The sequence below is a fragment of the Saimiri boliviensis genome, chromosome 1 (assembly GCF_048565385.1).
Source record: "Saimiri boliviensis isolate mSaiBol1 chromosome 1, mSaiBol1.pri, whole genome shotgun sequence".
Classification (NCBI taxonomy): Eukaryota; Metazoa; Chordata; class Mammalia; order Primates; family Cebidae; genus Saimiri; species Saimiri boliviensis.
In genome coordinates, this window is record NC_133449.1 from 131326064 (window position 1) to 131345988 (window position 19925).

Genomic DNA, 19925 nt, shown 5'->3' on the forward strand with positions numbered 1-19925 from the left:
TGCTCTGTTTACCTTAAGGAAGAGGAAACTAGCTAATAATGATTACCTCATTTTATCTCCCAGCAACCTTAAGACAGATCATATCTCTACCCCATTTTACAAAGGAAGTAACAGTCTTAGGAAGCTCAGATAACCTGGTCACACAATTGGCAAGAACCGGAGTCAGAGTTCAACCCAGACAGTCCAACCCCAGAGGTTCCCCTCATCTTGTCTTTCCATCAGATCATTCATTCGTTTATTCAGCCAGTATTTATTGAGTCCTCACTACATGCCAGGCACTGTTCAGGGTTTATAGCATCGAGGCAAAAGAGATTTCCTCCCTCATTATGAGACTAATTCTAGCAAGGGGAGGTGGGCAAGGAATGAACAAATAAGTTAGATAATTGCTCTGTTTGCAGATGACATCATCTTATATGTGGAAAACTCTGAAGACTACACGCACACACACACACTTAGAACTAATAAATGAACTCAGTAAAGCTGAAGAATACAAAATCAACATATAAAAATTGGCAGTGTTTGTATACACTAATAGCGAACTCTCTAAAAAAGAAGAAAACAATTCCATTTACAGCAGCTACCAAAAAAAAAAAAAAAAAAAAAAAAAAAAGAGATACCTAGGAATAAACTTAACCAAGAAGGTAATATCTCTACACTAAAAACCACAAAGCGTTAAAGAGAAAAATTTTAGAAGACACAAATAAATGAAAAGATATGTTGTGTTCATAGATTAGAAGAATTAATATTGTGAAAATGACCATACTACCCAAAGATAGCCACAGATTTAATGCACTCCCTCTCAAAATACCAAAGACATTCTTCACAGAAATAGAAAAAAAAATTCGAAAATTCATATGGAACCACAAAAGACCCCAAAAGGGCAAGGCAATTCTTAGCAAAATGAACAAAGTTGGAGGCATCACATACTACAAAGCTAAAGTAACATACTGCAAAGCTGAAGTATTTTAAAACATACTACAAAGCTGAAGTAACCAGAACAACATGGTACTGGCCTAAAAACAGACACATAAAGCAATGGAACAGAATAGAGAGCCTAGAAATAAATTCAGGCACCTACAGCCAACTGATTTTTGACAAAGATACCAAGAGCACACATTGAAGAAAAGATTGTCTCTTTAATAAATTGAATATTCTAGAGAGGGTGAGGCAGGAGAATGACTTGAATCTGGGAGGTGGAGGTTGCAGTGAGCCAAGATTGTGCCACTGCACTCCAGCCTAGGCAATAGAGTGAGACCGTCTCAAAAATAAAATAAATAAAATAAAATAAAATAAATTGAATATCTACATGCGGAAGAATGAAATTAGACCCCTATCTCTCACCATATACAAAAATTAACTCAAAATGTATTGAAGACTTAAAAGTAAAACCTGAAACTATAAGACTGCTAGAAGAAAACACTGGGAATCACTTCTCAACACTAAGCTAGCAAGGATTTTTAAAATAAGAACCCAGAAGCAAAGGTAATAAAAGCAAAAATAGACAAATAGTACCACATGAAATTTAAAACCTTTTGCATAACAAAGGAAACAATTAACAAAGTGAAGAGAAACCTCTCTTATAGATTTGGAAGAAAATGTCTGCAAACCATCTGACAAGGGGTTATTATTCAGAAATATATAAGGAATTTAAGCAACTCAACAGCAATAAAACAAACACCCCGATTTAAAAATGGGCAGGAAAAACCTTAATAGATATTTCTTAAAAGAAATACAACAGTTACATGAAGAAATGCTCAACATCACTAAATGTCAGAGAAATGCAAATCAAAACCACAATGAGATACCACCTCCTTCCAATCAGAATGGCTCTTATCAAAATGACAAAGGAAAACAAGTGTTGGTGAGGATGTGAAGAAAAGGGAACACCTGCACACTGTTGATAAGAATGTAAATTAGTACAGCTATTGTGGAAATCAGCATAGGGGTTCCCCCCAAAATAAAAATAGCAGTATAGTATGATCTAACTCTCTCACTGCTGGATATATATCCAAAGAGCCAGGCACAGTGGCTCAGGCCTATAATGTAAAGCCAAAGCAGGTGGATCACTTGAGGTCAGGAGTTTGAGACCAGCCTGACCAACATGGTGAAACCCCGTCTTTACTAAAAATACAAAAAATTAGCCAGGCATGGTGGAACACACCTGTAATCCCAGCTACTCAGGAGGCTGAGGCAGGAGAATCACTTGAACCCAGAAGGCAGAGGTTGTGGTAAGCTGAGATCACACCACTGTACTCCAGCCTGGCTGACAGAGCCAGACTCCGTCTAAAAAAAAAAAAAAGGAAATGAGTATGTTGAAGAGATCTCTGCACTCCCATCTTTACTGCAGTATCATTTGCAATAGCCTAGATATGAAATCAACCTAAGTGTCCATCAACAGATGAATGGTAAGGAAAATGTGGAAATTAAGCATGACAAAATTCTACTGTCATAAAAAAGAATGAAATCCTGTCATTTGTGACAACATGGCTGTACATGGAGGGCACTGTGTTAAGTGAAATAAGCCAGATACAGAAAGACAAATACCACATGATCTCACTCATATGTGGAATTAAAAAATAAAGGTGATCTCATAGAAGCAGAGTATAGAACAGTGGTCATGAGTCTGGGGGGACTGACTATGGTTAATTGTAAGGTATTGTATACCACCCTATAGCTAAAAGAGAGGTTTTCAAATGTTCTCATGACAAAGAAATGAGAAATGCATGAGGTGATGAATATGCTGACTACCCTGACTTGATCATTGTACAACATATAGGGCTAGGTAAATATCAAATTGTATCCCATAAACATGTACAGTTATAATGTGACCATTTTGGTTTTTTTGAGATGGAGTCTTGCTCTGTTACCCAGGCTGGAATGCAGTGCCACAATCTTGGCTCATTGCAACCCCCGCCTCTCACACTCAGGTGATTCTCGTGCTTTCGCCTTCTGAGTAGCTGTGACTACAGGCACCCACCACCATGCCTGACTAATATAATGTGACAGTTTTCTGGTTTTTTTTTTTTTTTTTTTGAGATGGAATTTCACTTTTGTTGCCCAGGCTGCCGTGCAGTGGCGCTATGTCTGCTGCAACCTCCGCCTCTCAGCTTCAAGCGATTCTCCTGCGTCAGCCTCCCAAGTAGCTGGGATTACAGATGTGCTGGAATTGAAGCAGGAAAGGTGGCAAAACACACCTCTCAAACACCGAACTGAGAAGGAAGGGATGACTTACTCGTCTGGGAGCAAGGTAGCATAGTTGCCTGACAGCCAAGCTTGAGCCCTGCCCTTTGAAAGGCTTACAACTCTAGACATTACATGTGAAAGAGTCTTGGACCGTGGAGTAGGCATGGGGTAGAGTGACTTAGGTGGGGGTTTGATCTTGTTTAAGTAAAAACAATGCCTTCCAGAAAGATTCCTCCACACCATGCCTATGATCTATAGGAGGGTGATTAAAGATGGCACCTGGTCTGCCAGGCTTTACTTTTCCTATTAAATGCAGTGTGGAAGTCAACGTGGTGGGGGGAGGGCGGATGCTCTTAGATGCTTAAGGGTGATTAAGGGTCTCCTCCCTCAGGATTACTGGCTAATTTTTGTATTTTTCGTAAAGTCACGGTTTCACCATGTTGGCCAGGTTGTTCTCGAACTCCTAACCTCAGTGTGTCCTAACCCACCTTGGCCTCCCAAAGTGCTGGAATTACAGGTATGAGCCACTGCGCTTGGCCAACAGGTTTTTTTTTTTTGGGGGGTCAGGTAATTTCTGAGAGTGATAGGAGATATGGAGGGAAAATTTCAAGGAATGGTACAAAACAGTGGTCCTGAAACTTGGGCAGCTGGGCCCCACCCTTGGGGCTTCTGGTCCATTAGGTCTGGAGTAGGGCCAGGGAATTTGCATTTCTTTCTTTTGTTTTTTTTTCCTGGAGACAGACTGAAGTGCAATGGCACAGTCTCGGCTAACTGCAGCCTCCACCTCCTGGGCTCAAACAATCCTTCCTCCTCAGCCTCCCAAGTAGCTCGCACTACAGGTGCTTCCACCAGGCCTGGCTAATTTTTTTTCCACCATACTAGCTAGGCTGGTCTCCAGCAATCCCTCCACCCAGACCTCCCAAAGTGCTGGGATTACAGGCATGAGCCACTGCCTGGGTCTGAATTTGCATTTCTAATGGGTTTCAAGTGAGGCTGCTGCTGGTGGTCTGGGTACCACACTTGGAGAATCCCTGGGACAGAGACAGTGGGGATTAGAATGGGGAATGGGGGAAGCCTCTCTACCGATGTGTGGCGTTTGAGTTGAGATGTGAATGATGAAAATGAGTAAGTCACTGGAATTATGAGGAAAACAGGTTTCAAGCACAGGATACAGCAAATGCAAAGTTCCCAAGGTGGGAAAGGGAGCTCCTGGATTTGGAAGGAGGCAAGAGCCAGTTAGCCCCATCCCATCATCTTACACACGACTGCATCAAGAGGCGTGTAAAACTTCTCTTCCCTTCATCTGTGAGATGACAGCTTTCAGGTTTCCAGATTGGGACAGCCCTTTGCACTGAGCTGACACTCATGCCAATTAAGAGCCTGTGCCCCTCCTTCCTAACCTGAGGCTGTGGGGTCCTTAGACCATCTCCTCCCTGCATTCCCACATTCTGGCAGTGCCCAGCCAAGAGCTAATCCATGCCTGACATGTCCAGATAGCCTGCTGCCTGTTCCCTCTTCCTGAAACTGGACTGTTCCTGGGAAAAGGGTGAAGCCACCTCTAGAAGGGACTTTGGCCCTCCCCCAAGAATCTCCAAGAGTGGAATGGGTGGTTTTTTTCTTCTCCAATGGCTCCTCTGGGCTATGTTGTTTAACACGAAAATCAGAATGTCTTTCACCAACAAAATAGTGGCAGTAGGATCGACTTAAAAGATAAAGATCCAATATAGGATTACTTTAAATGGATTCCTCCTTTGGCACTTTTGAAATATTTCAGTTGTCCTTCACTCCAATTTCAAATTGCAGTTTTTCAAGTAAAAATAACCTCTTGTGTTATATGCAACATATGTTGATGTTGTATATGATTTAATTATCTATTTTTTATCTGGGCAATTTGCCAAATCTTCAAGTTGTTTCAAAAGATCAAAGACAGGAACTGTCCCTTTTCTTTCCTCATTCTTTCACCCCAGTGCCTTTCAAATGTAAATGTGCCTAGAACAGAACTCACTGAGCTCCCTGGAGAGGACCCTTTAAGAAGGAAGAGTAGCCCAGGTGAACCTCTGAGCCCCTTATCCAACCCCAGGCCCAAGGAGCATGAGTAATCAGTCTGGGAAAGGGTAAGGTATAGGATTCCACTGAGTTCTTTGTCACGGTGAGCCCCTTCTGTTAGGGGAATTGGCTTTCCTCTTTCTCTCAGCAGACTTGCAGGTATTCCTTACCTGCCTCTGTTTTTATCCGCTCTGATGAAGCAATCGTGTTCTCCAAGATTGATAGAGCCTGTTGATCCAATTTCTAAGAGAAATGAAGGCTACCAAGCGTTCTAAATTTCCTAAACATTGTGCAATTGACAGTTGGCTGGAGCATCCAAAAGTTTATTATTGGTGAGTTTTATGGGCTGAATTGGGTCCCTCCAAAATTTGTATGTTGAAGCTCTCGCCCACAGTAACTCAGAATGTGACTGCATTTGGAGGCAGGTCTTTGAGAAGGTAATCAAGGTTAAATGAGTCCATTAGGGAGGGCCCTAATCCAAAATGACTGCCATCCTTACAAGAAGAGGACATGAGGCCACAGATGCACACACACAGGAAAGCCAGGTGAAGACTTAGGAGAAGGAGACCAACTATGAGCCAAGGAGAGAAGCCTGAGAAGAAACCAGCCCTGCCCACAGGTTGTTCTTGAACTTCCAGCCTCCACCAGAACCATAAGAAAATAAATTGCTGTTTTTTAAACCCCCAGTCTGCATGGCAGTCTTTGCAAACTAACACAGTGAGTGTATGTGTCTTAGATTCTTACGGGAGTTTGGTTATACATTTCACTCTATATTTTTAAAATAAGTTTCCTTTTATGAAATAAAAGGAAACCAGGTCTCTCCCCTGAGCAAATCTTGCAAGTTTCAGTTCTGCAGAAAACCTATTTATTGGTCAGAGCCAGAGAGAGGAGACTGAACTTCTGTGCTCTGCTGCAACTTTTGGTGGGTGTCGCTCTACCCATATGACAGCTCCATCCCTTGACTTCTGTTTTTCTCACTCTGGCCTGGTCAGCAAACAGGATTTGTGGGTTGTTGCTTGTGTTTCGTATTTCACATTTGGTTGAAATACACCCTGACCCAAATTAGTCCATTTCAGTAGTTGGAAAGAAAAAAATCCAGATTCTTCCCCTGTCTCTGAAGTTCAAGGGGTGCTAAGAATGAAAAGCCCTTCTCGATACCAACAATGGCAGCACTGGATATCCATAAGAGAGACTCCAGAGTGAGCAAGGAACATACCACGTCCCTTGAGTCTTGTTGGGGGACATTTCCGTCTGGATAAATCAGAATTCCTTTGGTTGCAAGTGACCAAAAAAAAACCAACTCAAACTAGCTTCAGATAGCAAGAACAACAAAGAGTGTGGAGACGCCTGTGGACGGGGGGTGTCGAAGTTCTGGTGGTTTCAGGTATAGTTGGATCCCGGGATCGGTCTACTCTGCTTCCCTGATATGTTGGTAAAGATGGCCACAGATCTATCTTCCATAGACATACTGTTCCCAGGCCGGATGCGGTGGCTCACGCCTGTAATCCCAGCACTTTGGGAGGCCAAGGAGGGATGATCATGAGGTCACGAGTTTGAGAGCCTGGCCAACATGGTGAAACCCCGTCCCTATAAAAATACAAAAGTTAGCTGGGTGTGGTGGCATGCGCCTGTAATCCCAACTACTCAGGAGGCTAAGGCAGAAGAATCGCTTGAACCTGGGAGGCAGAGGTTGCAGTGAGCTGAGATCACATCACCGCACTCCAGCCTGAGCAACTAAGCAAGACTATGTCTGAAAAAAAAAAAAAAAAAAGGCTGGACACAGTGGCTCACGCCTGTAATCCCATCACTTTGGGAGGCCAAGGCAGGTGGATCGCCTGAGGTCAGGAGTTTGAGACCAGCCTGGCCAACATGGTAAAACCCCGTCTCTACTAAAAACACAAATATTAGCTGAGTGTGGTGGTGGATGCCTATAATCCCAGCTATTCAGTAGGCTGAGGCAGGAGAATCTCATAGACCTGGGAGGCAGAGTTTGCAATGAGCTGAGATTGTGCTATTGCCCTCCAGCCTAGGCAACAGAGTAAGACTCTGTCTCAAACAAACAAACAAACAAACAAAAACAAAAAACAATGCTTAAGTTTCAGGAGAGTTAACTTGAGGCAAAAGAAAAAAAAAAAGAGTGCTTACACAACAATTAGCTATAAAAGGAAAAAAATGCTGTTCCAAAACTTTGAAAGGCTGTCATGTGGAAGAGAGAGAGGAGAGGAAAGAGGCTGAAACTCAAAATTATGTGTAGAAGTTGTAAGAGAGGCAGATTTCACTTTAGTGCAAGGAAAACCCTTCCAGAACTGAGGGACAGCAAAAAGGGGTTGCGTTGTGACTTGATGCGGTCCCCTTTTCTAGCTGAGTCCTAGCAGGGATAAACGGCCACCTGCCAGCAACACAGAAAAGGGAGGTTCAAAAGCTGGTGAGTTGGAGGCTAGACTGATGCCAAGACCCCGTTTCAACCTCAACATCTGATGATTAGAAAACACTGAAGCAGGCCGGGCACAGTGGCTCACACCTGGAGTTTCAGCACTTTGGGAGGCCAAGGCAGGTGGATCACCTGAGGTTGGGAGTTCGAGACCAGCCTGAGCAACATGGAGAAACTCCGTCTCTACTAAAAACACAGGGAAAAAAAAAATAGCTGGGTGTGGTGGTGCATGCCTGTAATCCCAGCTACTTGGCAGGCTGAGGCAAGAGAATTGCTTGAACCCAGGAGGTGGAGGTTGCAGTGAACTGAGATTGCGACATTGCACTCCAGCCTAGGCAACAAAAGCAAAATTCTGTCTCAAAAAAAAAAAAAAAAAAAAAAAAAAAAAAGCAAGAGAGAGAGAAAGAAAGAAAGAAAAAACACTGAAGCAGTAAAGAAGGTGCAAACCTGAGGGGGGCACCTCGGGCAGCATCAAGGAGTTATTTAAGCCAACATTTCCTGAAGCCTGACCAAGTGCCAGGTTCTGGCTAAGTGTTTGCATCTCTCGCCCCCATTTAAACCTCCCAGCAACTCTTGAAGTAAGTTTTGGCAACTTGACTTCATGAGCAAGGAAACTGGGATGCAGAGAGGTTGAGTAGCTTGCCCAAAATGATGCAGTGAACCGCAGAGCTGGGCTTGGAATTCAGGCCAGCTGCACTTTAAGCCCCAGCTCTTCACCTCTTTGCTCTTGGGACACAGGCAGGCTGGCTTCTTTGCAAAGAGCAGCAACACACACTTCCCTCTGCTCACCTACCCCCTCCCGCCCGATTGGGATCAAGGTCGACTTGATCCAGATGGCGGCAGGCAAGTCTAATGAGATGTGAAGGGATTCCCCATGGGGAGCCAAGAGTGGCTGGGAGAGAATCCCAGATTCACATCCCCTGACTTGAGATGTCACGAGCAAACGCTATAGCCATGCATTAAAAACAGCAGAACAACAACACAGTCAGCACTCTCACTGAGCCCTCTCCAACTCCGGTCCGTCCAACTGCTTAGGTTGGAAGGACCTCAGGCCCCCAGGTGTGGCACAGGTGCCACCTGCCCTAGGCCCCCACATGCACAGTCAGACCCCGCCTCCACCATCCCTAGCATCCACACAGACGGCATTGCCGACAGGCCCATCTTTCACAGACACAACTTGCTGTTTCCTCTCGAAATGGCAGAAAGCACCTGCTCAGGCACTGGGACACACACCTAGGAGTTTATATTTCTCTTTTTTAGAGAAAGTAAATCTTGCCGGGCGCGGTGGCTCAGGCCTGTAATCCTAGCCCTTTGGGAGGCTGAGGTGGGTGGATCACTTGAGGTCAGGAGTTCAAGACCAGCCTGGCCATCATGGTATTTAAAAAAAAATAAAAAATAAAAAATGAAAAAAAGAGAAAGTAAATCTTGAAATAAATAGACTGATAGACTGGGTGCAGTGGCTCACACCTGTAATCCTAGCACTTTGGGATGCTGAGGCAGGAGGATTGCTTGAGCTCAGGGGTTAGAGGCCAGCCTGGGTACACACAGTGAGACTTTGTCTCTATTAAAAAATTTAAAAATTAGGCTGGGTGGGGTGGTTCATGCCTGTAATCCCAGCACTTTGGGAGGCTGAGGTGAGTGGATCACCTGAGGTCAGGAGTTCAAGACCAGCCTCACCAACATGGAGAAACCTCATCTGTACTAAAAACACAAAATTAGCCAGGTATGGTGGCACATGCCTGTAATCCCAGCTACTTGGGAGGCTGAGGCAGGAGAATTGCTTGAACCCAGGAGGCAAAGGTTATAGTGAGCCGAGATTGCACCATTGCACTCCAGCCTGGGTAACAAGAGCGAAACGCTGTCTCAGAAAAATACAAAAAAAAAAAAAAAAAGAATTTAAAAATTAGCTGGATGTGGCGGCACATACCTACAGTCCCAGCTGCCTGGGAGGCTGAGTCAGAGCGAAGTGAGAGATCAAGGCAGCAGTGAGCTATCATCATACCACTGTACTCTAGTCTGGGCGGTACAGCAACACTCTATCTCAAAATAAATAAATAAATAGGCTTGGCACAGTGGCTCATGCCTGTAATTCCAGCACTTTGTGAGGCTGAGGCAGGTAGATCACGAGGTCAGGAGTTCAAGACCAGCCTGGCCAACATGTAAAACCCCATCTCTACCAAAAATACAAAAATTAGCTGGGCATGGAGGCAGGCGCCTGTAATCCCAGCTACTTGGGAAGCTGAGGCAGAGAACTGCTTGAACCTGGGAGGGCAGGGGTTGCAGTGAGCTGAGATGGCACCACTTCACTCTAGCCTGGGCAACAGAGTGAGACTCTGTCTTAAAAATAAAAAAATAAAAAATAGGCCAGGTGTGGTGGCTCATGCCTGTAATCCCAGCACTTTGGGAGACCAAGGCGGGTGGATCACGAGGTCAGGAGTTCAAGAACAGCCTGACCAACATGGTGAAACCCCATCTTGAAAGAAAGGAAAGGAAAGAAAGGAAGAAAGAGAAAGAAAGAAAGAGAAAGAAAGAAAGAAAAAGAAAGAAAGAAAGAGAAAGAAAGAAAAGAGAAAGAAAGAAAGAAAGAAGGAAAGAATAAAGAAAAATAGAAATAGATAACACGGAAGCCTCCTGGACTCTGGACCCAGGTGTGTATTGTTTCTTAGAAACGATTAAACAGAGCTGGGCCCCCTCTCACTTGCTTCGGTTATTAGTTTTCCCCAAGCTTCTTGTTTCTGTTCCCCTCTGTGCCTGAAGCTAATCATCAGATTTCCAGGTTGGTCACGGCTTCAGAAGTTTCACTGAGGCATGTGGTGATCTGAGCTCACGGTCTTTCTTTCTTCAGCTCTGCAGTTAATGATGAACACTGAAACAGCCACTTTATCAAATACTTCCAAAAGCCAGCCTGAAGCTGACAGCAGAGTTTGACAGGGGCCAAGGACGTGTGCTTTTTAAAGTAAACATGATGGCTTTGACAGGAATGCATTTTTGAGAGGTTAACATAGCACCATTGTTTCCTATGATCCATGAAAAAAAAAAAAACCATAGCACCAAAGAGATGGTTTATTTTTATATTTATTTTTATTTTGCGATGAAGTTTCGCTCTTTTTGTCCAGGCTGGAGTGTAATGGCGTGATCTCGGCTCACCGCAACCTCCACTGCCCAGGTTCAAGTGATTCTCCTGCTTTTCAGCCTCCCAAGTAGCTGGGATTACAGGCATGGGCCACCATGCCCAGCCAATTTTGTATTTTTCATAGAAACAGGGTTTCTCCATATTGGTCAGGCTGTTCTTGTACTCCCGACCTCAGGTGATCTGCCTGCCGTGGCCTCCCAAAGTGCTGGGATTACAGGCCTAAGCCACCGCACCTGGCCAGAGATGGCTTATTTTAAAGGCAGGTCATAACTCAGGACCACAAGCTTGGAGACTTGAATGCAGCAAAAGGCAGACTGAGCTTGGCTCCTGCAAGAGCCTCCTGTTAACGTAAGCTGTGTCCAGCAGCCTTCAAGGGTGGACTCTAAAGAGAAAACGTCTTAAAGAATTGCAGATGACTGTGACTTGGAGTTGTATTGGGGAAAATTTTGCAGGCACATTATTAGAATATATCAATTAAATATGACATCAGTATGAGAGTTAAGGTGAAATTCAAATTACTTGCTGGAAATGACCATAGCAATGACTCATCCTATAGGTCTTGAATTAAAGCTATATTTCAGTAACACTGTATACTTCAAAACCACAAAATGGAAGCTTTGATTTTTCCTTAGTCACCTGAAAAGTACTGCAGCAGCATTCAAGTATTGCATTTCAGAGACCTGACACGAGATGGTTAGCTGATGTTAGGAGAATGTATGGTTTTGTGTTTTTTGAGATGACGGAGTCTCACTCTGTCACCAGGCTGGAGTGCAGTGGTGCGATCTCGGCTCACTGCAATCTTCGCCTCCCAGGTTCAAGGGATACTTCTGCCTCGGCCTCCTGGACTATAGGCGCGTGCCTATAGTAGCTAGGACTATACGCGTGGGCCACCACACCCAGCTAATATTTTGTATTTTTAGTAGAGACGGGTTTCACCATGTTGGCCAGGATGGTCTCAATCTCCTGACCTTGTGATCCGCCCGCCTTGGCCTCCCAAAGTGCTGGGATTACAGACATGAGCCATGGTGCCCAGATACATGTCTATTATTTTCAGTGAAAATTAAAAATGAAACAAAACTCACAGAGGTGGCTTGGTCCAGGAGCATTCTGATGTCTCCATTTCTTAGCGATGGCCAACCTGTGACAATGCATCAGCATTTCTTCCGAGATGAAGGAATCCCTAGGAAAACAGCAGGTGGTCATCTGTGACTTATCTCATCTTGCATTAAAAAAAAATCTTTGAAATATTAGACTCAGGAACCACACTTTATCCTGTGAATGTTGTATGACAGTTTTATTCCTTAATCGAACTTACCTTTGGAAGGCAAAAGAGCGTTCGCTCCATGCCTGATTGCTGGCACAAGGTTTTGCTTACGCCTTTGTGACTAGATCTTGAATTATGGAAATGCAATTTTTGCTGGAGACAAAGAAATGGAAGTCCTGCAGTACCATTTCCTTCCACAATTTGTAATAATTTTTGATTAAGCATGTTAGTTCTTTTAAAAGCAAGAAAGGATCTTTCAGTATCCTCTAGGAGTAGCTTATTGGTGCAGCAGTTTTGAGTGACAAACAAATCAGAAGAGGTCATTAAAACACATACAGAGGGCATGATTGCAGTGAGCCAAGATCTCACCATTGCCCTCCAGCCTGGGCTACAGAGCAAAACTCCATCTCAAAATAATAATAGGCATACAGAAAAATGCATATGTCATAGGTGTCCAGCTCGATGTATTTTCACAAACCAAACACCCCCATTTAACCAGAACACAACCAACATCGTAGAAGCCCCCTCATTCTCCTTTTCAGTCACTGCCGACCCCAGAGGTAACCAATATTCTAACACCATAGATAAGTTTTGCCTGGTTTTGTATTTTGTGGAAGTGGAATCACGCAGTCTGTTCTCTTTTGTATCTGGCTTCCTTCACACAATGTTATGTCTGTGCCATTCATCCATATTGCTGCCTATAGCTGCGACAGCTCCTTCTCTCTGGTGGCTGGTATTCCATCGTGTGAATACGCCACCATTCATTTATCCATCCTACAGCTCATGGACATTTGAGTAGCTTCCAGTGTGGGGCTGCTAGAGAGCCAGCTGCAAGAGCGTGTCACATGGGAGGCAGTGTGCTGGTGCCCAGGACTTCTAATGTGCTCGAACGCTTCATGGAGCTGCTTGGAACGGCGCCGGCTCTCAAGTTCTGCATGGCATTGTGTGTGCCTTTCTGCCGGCAGATGTGAGCCTCGGGCGAGAAAGGCCACAGCTCCCCACCTGTGAAAACCGACTCTTGTTTCTATGAAGAAAGTTTTTAAAAAGATCAGCAACTGAGAACAGAAGTAAGTACTGTTTGCATTATCTTAGAGATTGCAGCAGCTGGCCACAGAGAATCTGGATCAGAGATAATAAGAGAACTTATTGAAACAGGATTCAGCCTAACAATTCTTGAACAAGGAATAGGGCATGCCCAGGGAAGTAGAAAATAGTAGAAGCTGAGAGGTAAAATGTTGCCAAAAAAACTTAACTGAACCATCTTATCTCAATAGCTTATGTGTTTTAAACAAGAGCAAAAAAGACGGGCGTGGTGCCCCGTGCCTGTAATCCCACAGTTTGGGAGGCTGAGGTAGGAGGATCGCTTTGAGGCCAGGAGATCAGCCTGGACAGCATAGTGAGAGATTGTCTCTACGAAAAAAAAAAAAAAAAAAAAGGTTGGGCACGGTGGCTCATGCCTGTAATCCCAGCACTTTGGGAGGCCGAGGTGGGCGGATCACGAGGTCAAGAGATCGAGATCATCCTGGTCTGGTGAAACGCCGTCTCTCTCTGTATCTATTTTTAAAAAGCCAAAATTCTTCATGAACAAAATCACTCGCCTATCTTTTCCCTGAGAAAGTGAGCTCATATCTGAACCCAGGGCTGCCCTAGGGATGTTGCCCAAGCTCCCAGTGGTAAAGTTCTGCTTCTCGTCTGTGTAAAAGGGAGGACTATGTTCTCAGGGCCTGAGGGTCAGTGAGACATGGTAGGTGCAAGTGCTGGAAAACACTGAGCAGACGCTGACCAAATGTGCATTCCCTCTCAGCCCCCACGTGCCGTGGTTTAGACAAGAACTGTAACGTGTAGCCAAGAGCTCCAGTTCACAAATGGGCTAGGATGTGTGACTCAGAGGAAGGTCAGACGATGCACAGCTTGTGCCCTTTGAAAATCTAGAAGAAAAATAAGTGAACAAAACTCCATGGATGCCAGCGCAGGGCAGAGGGTGAGTGGGGGAGGAGAAGAGCGTACTCCAGAGGGGGCTGACGCCGGCCAGGGGCAGGGTCGAGGGCAGCACGGCCACACACACCAAACTAACAGCCTTTTCATGGAATGCAGCTTCACTCTCCACGTATCAGATTCTGGGTACTAAGAGAAAGGCTCTAGCACGATCTGCGTCTTGGAATGTTTTCACCCGTCCAGACGCTCACTCACTTGGTTGGGTGAACAAAGTGGGGCCTGAGGTCTCAGGATTTGGGGTGCTTTCAGGATGCCTCTTCCCAGAACTTTTTTTCTGTATGAACCCAGAGTCAGCAGCTCCAAGGCAGACCTTAACCTCTCCTGTGAGTAGAGATGACAAGTTTGGATTTGAGGGCAAAAGATCATATCTCTGGGAATGAAAGGCAGGTAACACGATGATCCTTTGAGGTTCAGGTGCCTGAAGCATCGCTGCCACAGCTCCAGCTGTGCCAGGGGGTCTCCACAGGGCGTGGAGACTCTCACCAGGCTCACCAGCAAGGCTGCAGGAAATGGGGAGGAGTGAGTGCGCTCCAGTCAGGCAGAAAAAATCACTCGAGCTCTGCTGGTTTTTCCACCTTGACTGAGACTCCTTCTGCCTGCTAGACTCCCAGCCCCATTCACAATCATCCTTCACGTTTACCCGTGTGTGTGATGTTTTCTGGCCCTCAAAGAAAGGCAACCCACTTTATCCCAACATGAAGGAGAGCCGGTGGTTAGCATCACACCCACTTTACAAATAAGCTCAAGCAAACCCAGAGACGTTATGTAACTGAGTGCTGTATGAAAAGGCACAAGCCATAGGTCCAAGACACCTGGATGTGTTCGCTAGACCTTAGCCCCTGACATAGGGAGGTGTAGATGGTCTTCAGGTTATAAACCAACAGAGCTGGATTTAGGGATCACGGAGAGTGGCCACCTAGCCGTGGCATGGAGAGGCTCAGCTTGTTATCTCCTAGGAATACCAGGGGAACAGATTTGAGAGACGCTTAGGTGATAGAGCAAACTGGATTTGATGACAAGCCACTCAGAGAAAAGGAAAGTCAAGATATCTCTAAGTTTCTGGCCTGTGGGTTTGTGTGGATAGTCATGCAATCACTGGCCAGCTGGCCTTGGAGATCAGCCTCGGTAGAGGCTGGATTTCAGGGTCATAATTCATGAATTTTCTGAACAAACATTAATTGAGTGCCTGTATGTACCAAACACTCTATTGAATGCAGAATCATGCAGAGTGCAAGCATCCTTCCTTTGAGTTTAGTCTATGTTTGACATGGCTGTGTGTCACCAGCAAGTCTCCTACCACCTGGCGTCTCTGTGAGTTCTCAGTAGACACATTCTGAACAAAGAAGGGAAGACATTTTTGTTGTTGTTTTTTTGTTTTTGAGGCAGCATCTCGCTCTGTCACCCAGGCCTTGCCTCCAGTGCAGTGATACAATAATGGCTCACTGCAGCCTTGACTTCCCCGGCTCCAGTGGTCCTCCCCGCTCAGCATCCCTGTTACCGGCGGCAAATCCCTACAGGTCTGCAGCAACCTCAGTTCTTGCCTCCTCAGCAGAAAGAATTCACCCAAGGAGGCAGAAGGCAGAAGGCAAGCCTGACCCAAGTTTTAGAGCAGGAATGAAAGTTGATTAAAAAGCTTTTGAGCAGGAATGAAAGGAAGTAACATTTGGAGGAGGGCCAAGCAGGCGACTTGAGAAATCAAGTGTGCTCTTTGACCTTTGACTTGGGGTTTTATATGTTGCTCCTTCTCCCTGGTTCTTCCTTTGGAGTGGGCTATCTGGTGTATAGTGTGGCCTGCCAGCACTTGGAGGGAAACATGCACAGTGTGTTTACTGGAGTTGCACGAATGTTCACTTCCCATGCCAGTCGAATGTCCCCAGATGGTCATATGCCAGTTAATGTGCATGCTTGAGCGCACTTAATCAACTCCTGAGATTTTATCAGGAAGCAGCTAATCACCAGTCTCAGGTGTTTCCTCACTGCTGCGAGACTGCCTTTCCCTGGAGCTGGCTACGATCAGTTATTGTTTTAGGGAGACAGTTAACAATCTTGAACATCACCTGATGATCACCTGACATTCAGGGGAGCCTTCTCCTGCCCTGCTCAGGTCTGACTAGCTACCTAATGTAATCCTGAGTAGCTAGGACTACAGGCATACCCTACCACACCTGGCTAATTTTTTTGTATTTTTGGTAGAGACTGGGTTTCACCAAGTTGTCCGTGCTGATCTTGAACTTCTCTCAAGCAATCCACCGGCCTCAGCCTTGCAAAGTGTTGGGATCACAGGTGTGAGCCACTGTGCCTCGCCGGAGAGATCATTTTTCTTTCTTTCTTTCTTTTTTTTTTTTTTTTTTGAGAAGGAGTCTTGGTCTGTCACCCAGGCTGGAGTGCAGTGGCGTGATCTCAGCTCACTGCAACCTCCGCCTCCCGGGTTCAAGTGATTCCCGGCCTCAGCCTCCCGAGTAGCTGGGACTACATGTGCCCACCACCACGCCTGGCTAATTTTTTGTATTTTAGTACAGACGGGGTTTCACCACGTTGGCCAGAATGGTCGTAATCTCCTGACCTCGTGATCCGCCCACTTCGACCTCCCAAAGTGCTGGGATTACAGGAGTGAGCCACCGGGCCCAGCTCAGAGAGATAATTTCTTAAGAAATATAATCAAACTATATTACTTCTCTGCTTAGAGGTCATCAGTGGCTTTCCATTGCATTTGGAATAAAACTTGAACTCCTCCCCAAGGCCTCCAGAACCATACAGGAGCCAGCCCTTGTGAGCCCCATATCCCCTACCACTCACCCCCTTATCTCCAGCATGTAATCATCCGACCACTGAACCTTCAAGGGTGCTCCCATCTCAGGACCTGTGCATTTAAGGCAGGCCTGGAGTCCCCTTCGTCACCATCCTCAGCATGATCTCCACACAGAGACTTCCCCAGCCACCCTCTCAGTCACTCTGCAATCAATTACTCAGGTGTATTTTTCTTCATGCTACTTAGATTATCTAAAACAATTTGAATTATTTAGCAGTGTGTTTGTTAGCCCTGTCCTCAACTATATTTTATGTTGAACATATAGGTAGAAAAGTCAGAGGCAACAGCTGAGCCAGAGAATGGGCCTGGGTCACCCCAGGTGAAGAGGGAGAGCAATTCGCAGATATTTGAGAGATTTATTTGGGTTTTTGGGATTGTTTGGTTTTTTTAGATGGAGTCTTGGTCTGTCACCCAGGCTGGAGTGCAGTAGCGCCATCTCAGCTCACTGCAACCTCTGCCTCTTGGGTTCAAGTAATTCTCCTGCCTCAGCCTCCCAAGTAGCTGGGATTACAGGCACATGCCACTATGCCTGGCTAATTTTTGAATTTTTAGTAGAGATGGAGTTTCACCATGTTGGCCAGGCTGGTCTCTGCCCGGTTGAGAGATTTGCTTGAAAGGTGCTTTGGAGGTCAAGCTGGTGGGGTTTGTGGAGGCACTGAACAAGCGAAGGATAGAGCAGGTGCTCACCAGGTCTGCATGAACGGCTGTGTTGATCCTTGACCCTGGCTGACCCAGGAGAGGGCCACATGTGGGTACAAAAGGCATAAGCTGGACTTTCACTCCCTGGGTTTGTAGTGCTTCTGAGGCACCTTAACGGACACTTGCAGTGTGGACTTGACTCTGCACCTAGAGCTCAGCAGAGGTCAGAGCTGCAGGTGAAATGTGTGAGCACTGGAGTGGTTGGCTGTAGGCCCTATGGGTTGCATGAAGTAGCTTAATGGGGGTAGAAAAGAGAGACAGGAGGGGGCCTTAGAGCAGCTCTTGAGAACCTCTCCGAGAGAAGAGCTGGGCAGGGAGGAAGGTACGGGGACCTCAAAACAGAATCACGGGGTGGAGAAAGCAAGCCGGGAGACTGGCCCCAGTGGCTTGCGTCATCATTCCACCCTTGCCTGCTTTCCTGTGCTGCTGATGACCAGCAGGGCTATGTTGTCATTCCCCTCTCAATATCAAGGGAGTTTTTATAAGTTGGAAAATCTGCATTTTAAACGAAGATGGAAGGGTATGTCAAGAGGTGTGGGTGGGCATGCCTGGTACCAAACTGGACCCTTTGGGAGGGTCCTGCCAACCCTGCCAGCCAGTGCCAGATACGTGGATGTGTGTTGGGCTGGACTACACAGAGACCCGGGAGGCTCTCCAAGTGACCTCTTTCGGAGTCTTTGCAAGTGATAACTCACAAGGACCCTCTCATGACTTAGGAGGAAACCAAGACACAGACAGGAGAAATGACTTGCCCAAGTCAACAACCAGTGAGGATAGGTATCAGGGTTCAAACCAGGCAGTGTGGCTCCGTGGTCTTTATCCAAAGTCCATGCATGATCTTTATCACCGCCCCCCACCCTTTGCAAGCTCCACTTTTGATAGCACTGATGTGACAGCAGACAAGGTATAATGGTCAAACTTTAGTCAGCAGCATGCTAGCTTTGAATGGAAAAGCAAGGTATGAGCCTCTCTTTTCCTTGAACATTGGGTTGAGATGATGCGATCTGTATTGTTCCCGCCCCCACTTACCTTCCTAAGGAATGGCTGTATCATGTTCTAGGAGATTTTCCAGCTTTGAGAGGCTTCTTCACAGCTTCTGAGGTGAGGATTCCCCCTGCACGGATACCAGGCCACTCCGGCCTTCTCCCACTCCCCGGCAGGATTCTAGAACCTGAAGACACTGGAGCCATCCCGGGTGAGACGGGCCCTGTGACCAGCCTGCAGTGCAGCAGACATTTGTGCAGGGCGTCTCTCCACACGTCAGCTGAACTTCTTAGGCGAATTTGACTGTTTCGCTATGACCTCAGTGAGAAGACACCCGAAGCCAGAGAGCACCTCGGTGCTTTTTACGACCTTGAGAGTTTCTCTTCCTAATAAGCCGTTTCCAGCATCATTCTAGCCATGCCGGTGTACCCGTTTAATAACCAACGTTGCCGTGTTGCCCTTCCACCTCCTCCGAGTTTAAAACATTGGAAAACCTGCATTTTAAATGAAAAAAATCCTGATATGCAACCAATCTTGTCTTTCACAAAAACGAAACAGGAGTTTCTCTTTGGCTTAACAAAATCTTAGAGCAGCCAACCTTGAGGTGTATTTTAGTTAACTTTACATCCAAACTGTAGGATTTAGTGAAAAGCCATGTGTTTACTATCATGAAGTAGAAATGTGTTGAAAACGTATTATCCGATTGCTATGGTGCAGGCTCTTCTAATAGCCTATCGGAACTTCCTTCACTTCAGAAATGATACACTCTAGGGTAGAACTTCCTATTTTTAAAACCGCATAAATTCCCCCACCCATTCCCCTTACAACATTTCAACAATCTGATTACGTGGTATTCTTACCTTCCCACTGTGATTACGCTTTATGTGAAACCTCGCCAAGCTCTGAGAAACTCGTAGGAATGCAGTCACACTAAGTGAGATGCACTTCTGCTGTTTTTCCTTCCTTTGAAGGTCAGATGGACTTTCAGTATTTTCCCCATTTGGGTTCATTGCAAGCAGGATCAGTCTGGAAAATATATCCTTGTCCCATGATAAGAATACAGAGGGAAATACGTTTGCCTTTTCATTGATGTGATTATGATGTGGGTTTTGTAGTTTAAAAACAAAGCAACTCCATTTTGCAACTGCATTCTTCACAGAAATCTGACCTTTGGTGGCGATGACTAATCCTATTAACAAATCAGTCCCGCAATGATTATTCTACCCATTCATTCTCAGCAACAATTGATAAACAAAATGGGGAGAAGGACGACTGACTCCCTTGAAGAATCCATCAGGCTTCAGGCCCTATCTTTGGATCTGTGTTCATGACGGTGATTGTCAAGTGTGATTTGCAAAGCTGATTTGATAGCCTTTCCTCT

At 45.6% G+C, this 19925-nt stretch overlaps 1 long non-coding RNA gene across 1 annotated transcript; it reads right to left on the reverse strand.

The window, feature by feature from the left end:
- Positions 1 to 623: 623 nt before the first annotated feature.
- Positions 624 to 18806, reverse strand: LOC141585363 (uncharacterized). Its single transcript, XR_012518779.1, has 3 exons — positions 18590 to 18806; positions 11876 to 11973; positions 624 to 6816 (listed from the first exon to the last, which is right to left on the reverse strand). It is a non-coding gene; the product is annotated as an uncharacterized LOC141585363 (long non-coding RNA).
- Between the last annotated feature and the right edge of the window lie 1119 nt (positions 18807 to 19925).